This window comes from Aythya fuligula, chromosome 3 (genome assembly GCF_009819795.1).
Source record: "Aythya fuligula isolate bAytFul2 chromosome 3, bAytFul2.pri, whole genome shotgun sequence".
Classification (NCBI taxonomy): Eukaryota; Metazoa; Chordata; class Aves; order Anseriformes; family Anatidae; genus Aythya; species Aythya fuligula.
The window spans coordinates 52,615,599-52,619,963 of NC_045561.1; positions in this window are offsets into that span (position 1 = coordinate 52,615,599).

Genomic DNA, 4,365 nt, shown 5'->3' on the forward strand with positions numbered 1-4,365 from the left:
GGATGTTGAAAATACAATGAAATTTCCAAATGTAGGAGAAAGTCGAGATCACTGGAATTAAGGACAGAATTCTGTAGATGAGCTCAAGAGCTCATCTAGTCCAACTTCTTATTCAAAGAAGGTCCAACAAAAACAGGTTTAATTTAACATATCTGAATAATGGGCAGCTATTTGAAAGTGTCCAAGACACATCCATTCTACAAAAATATACCTCTTTAAGAGTGTGTTTATGAATAGCAAAGCGAGAATATATTTTAACTAGAAAGTAAAGGGTGATTTATTTTCTACAAGAGATTAATTTTGTGCTGGAATGATCCAATGTACTCTGCAGAAGGAACATGAAGACAACAAGCACAGGAAGTAATAATTGAAGATTAAAGCTTTCGTTACCTTGAGTAGGTTAGCATGCACTTGTGCAGGTTCCAGTAATACAATTATAATTACACTGCATAAAGGTGCAAGAGCTGAAGTACCGTTTTATAGTTCTTATAGGCAGTTAGCCTTTTTTAATATCCTGTTCGAAGATTAAAGCTTGGATAATAACAAATAACTCTTGTTTCCTTCCTATCATACAATGGTGAAACACAATAAAGCTTCAATAATTAAAGAAATATGTAGACATCATGGTGATGAACATGGTACAAAGAAATTAATAAATTAGACAATTTGGTAAACTTCCTTTTCCAAACCTCAGCAAAATCATACGCATGAATGTGTAAAAAATGAATTTCCTAAAGGAAGCTCACATTATTACAAGGTAACAGTTATTGAGTAACTACAAAGTGCTGTTAAGGAAGTCATGCATCCATCAGAGAATTGAATTTATGCTTCAATAAAGCACTAAATATTTGCATTGCATTTTAGAGTCAGAGGAAAGATGCTCTTGTGGGTTCATCCTGTCTTTTTGCAAAATCCCATTTCTAAGCTATAGTTATAGACAATGCTTAGATTTGGAATATGAACATTCCTTTGTAATATTAAACTGCTACATGAGAAGTGTTACCATAATAGGTTTTTAAATCAATCACAGAAAGAAAAAGATATCTGAATTGAGAACTATATTTCTAAAATTTAACTTTAGTTCCTCTGAAGATTCTGACTGCCGTGACTGAGGAGAATAGAGAGGGATTTGCTCTGCTACTTGAAGGATACATGACCTTCCTGAAGCTGTATTTATATTTCTCCAAAAACAATAATAGGCTTTTGCTCCTTAGAGAGAATAAAGAAAAGGTATGTCTCTCTATTGGAAAATCCTTTGAACAAATCAGTTTTACCAAATCTTTGTGGTCTGGAGGAGGTTCTGCTTCCTGAGTGATGGAGATGTGGTTTATAAACAACCTGGCATTTAGTACACTCTAAAGCACCATTGATGTAAAGTCCTGGACCTCACAGGAAAGACTGTCCTACAGCACTGAAGTCAAGCTCAGGCTTGACTTTGGGGATCAGTTTTGCTGACAAGGTGCTGAGGGTGCTGGCAGACAGGGAATTGAGCATGAGCCAGCAGTGTGCCCTGGCAGCAAATAGCCAGCCAACAACATCCAGAGCTGTGTGGAAAGGAGCACAACCACAGATGGAGCAAGGTGATCATTCCCCTTTAGTCAGCATTCATGGGAGTATCATGTTCAGATCTGGAGTGGTGTTAATGGAGGGCCACCAGGATGGTCAGATGCTGGAGAACTCACTCTGGGAGGAGGTGTTCAGGGACTAGGGTTAGTTCAGCCTAGGGCAGACATGGCTTTTTTGGTACCTAACACCAGCCCCTCAGCACCTATAAGGGAGGTCAGCAAGAAGATGGATCCAGATTCTTCAAAGCAAGGCATGGCAGGAGGATGAGAAATAATAACCAGAGATAAGCCTGAGCAACTTGGTTTGAGCACAGAAGTGACCCTGCTTTGAACAGGAGGTTGGACTAGACACCTCTTGATGTCTTTTCCAGGCTGATTTATCCTATAACCCTACCTGTTCCCAGAAAGAAACCAAATAGTAGAGAGGATTGCAGCTCAGCATGAGTCAACAATGTATTGCTGTTGCCAAAGCATCAAATATCATCCTGGCAGGTATAAAGAGGAGCAGATTTGCAAGACTAAAACAATCTTTCTTCTTTTTTGTACTAGTGGTACTTCCCAAGCTGGAGCATGGTTTCCAACTTCAGGCAAAAAACGTCAAGACCAGCTCCTTGACCCTGCAAAAGTAGAGTATAATATCTGACTTTGAAGAACACATCCTGCAAAAGACAAAGATTAGGCAAAGGGAAGTAAGAATGGTCAGTTGTGTATGCAAAAAAGGATGTTAAACACATTTTGGGTGATTACTCAAAAAGGAAATGGAACGGTGGGGAAGACTCCTGTCTTCAAATGCATATGAGGCTCCTGCAGAAAAGAAACCAATAGTTTGCCCTCTTCTTGAATCACGAGTAGGAATAGCCTTAAATTGTAGCAATAGATTAAACAGCCACATATTCCCCCTTTTAAATGGTATTGTTTAGCCATACTCTACTCTGCGGTTATTTGTAAAGCCTCATTTATTGTTTGCTGACTCTTTATCTGTTCTCTAGTTAATGTGTATTTTTATATAAATTGTATATATGTGCACTGTATATAATTCAAATAGCATTGCTCAGAGAAAGAATCATAGTTTTTCATTGAAGGATGTGCTGTTTCAAGAGAGAAAAAGTGACAAACCTCTTCATGGTACACATATTTCAGTATCTATAAAGAAAATAGCCACAAAAGACAAATGTCTTGTCCTCCATGACAGGGGGTGGGGGGTGCAGAGAAGTAAATCGTAGAATCATAGAATACCATGAGCTGGAAGGGACCCACAAGGATCATCAAGTCCAACTTCTGGCTCCACACAGGCACACCCAAAAATCAGACTATGTGTCTGACAGTGGGCTCGGTGCCTTGACCACTGCCCTGGGGAGCCTGTCCCAGTGCCCGACCACCCTCTGGGTGCAGAACCTTTCCCTAACCCCCAGCCTGACCATCCCCTGTCCCAGCTCCATGCTGTTCCCTCGGGTCCTGTCGCTGTCCCCAGAGAGCAGAGCTCAGCGCCTGCCCCTCCGCTCCCCTCCTGAGGGAGCTGCAGGCCGCCATGAGGCCTCCCCTCAGCCTCCTCTGCTCTGGGCTGAAGAAACCATGGGACCTCAGCTGCAATTCTCTGCTATGTGTTGAATGAAAATCTTTCAGTTAAGCCTTAAGTCAAACCTTCAGCTGCTAGTTAGGTTTTGTTCAATCTTGATTTAAAAAAGGCTGACACACCCCCATGTCTAGAAGCAGGACAAAACCTCAGATTTTTGTATGACCCAAGTGAGACCTTCTTTTCTTTTTTTTTTTTTTTTTTTTTTTTTTTTTTTTTTTTTTTTTTTTTTTTTTTTTTTTTTTTTTTTTTTTTTGTCGGTGTACTGGATGAGGTACATGGTGAGGTTTTGGTAGTGGGGGGTTTCAGGGGTGGCCTTGGTGAGAATAGTCTAGAAGCTGTCCCATGTTAGATAAGGGCCAGGTCCAGTCTGCTCCAAAGGGACCTGCCAGTGGCCAGACCTGAGCCAGGGAGAGACGCTGGGTGGGCCTCTGGGAGAGCAGATTGAAGAAAGGGTAAAAACAAAACAAAAACAAAAACAAAAACAAAAACAAACAAACAAACAAACAAAAAAACTGTGGTGTAACAGCAGCTGGAAGAGGCAGTCCTGCAGGCCCCCAGGTCAGTGCAGCAGGAGGGCAGGCAGCACCAGTTCCCCTGCAGCCTGTGCAGAGGCCCCTGGTGGAGCAGGCTGTCCCCCTGCAGCCCATGGGTCCCACATGGAGCAGATCTCCACGCTGCAGCCCCCCCAGGGGTGGAGGAGCCCCCGGGGGAGCAGGTGGATGTGGCCTGGAGGAGGATGCGGCCCATGGAGAGCCCCCGCAGGAGCAGACCCTGGGCCGGAGCTGCAGCCCGTGGAGAGGAGCCCACACAGGAGCAGGGGTCTGGGGGGAACTGCTGCCCACCCGTGGGGGACCCATGCTGGAGCAGTTTGCTCCTGGGGGATGGACCCTGTGGGACGGAGCCGTGTGGGAGCAGTGCTTGGAGAGCTGCTGCCTGCGGGCAGCCCCAGCAGGCTCAGTTGGGGAAGGACGGCATCCCGTGGGAGGGAGTAAAAGTTGGAGCAGGGGCCGGGAATGACTGTGAAGGAGCAGGGGAGACAAAACATTAGGGACTGACCACAGCCCCACTCCTCGTTCCCCTGTGCTGCTTGGGGGGAGGAGGTAGAGAAGGGTGGATGGGGGAAAGGTGATTTTAGTTTGATTTTAGTTTCCTACTGCTCTAGCCTGTTAGTAATAGGTAATAAATTATATTAATCTCCCTATGCTGAATCTGTTTTGCCTGTAA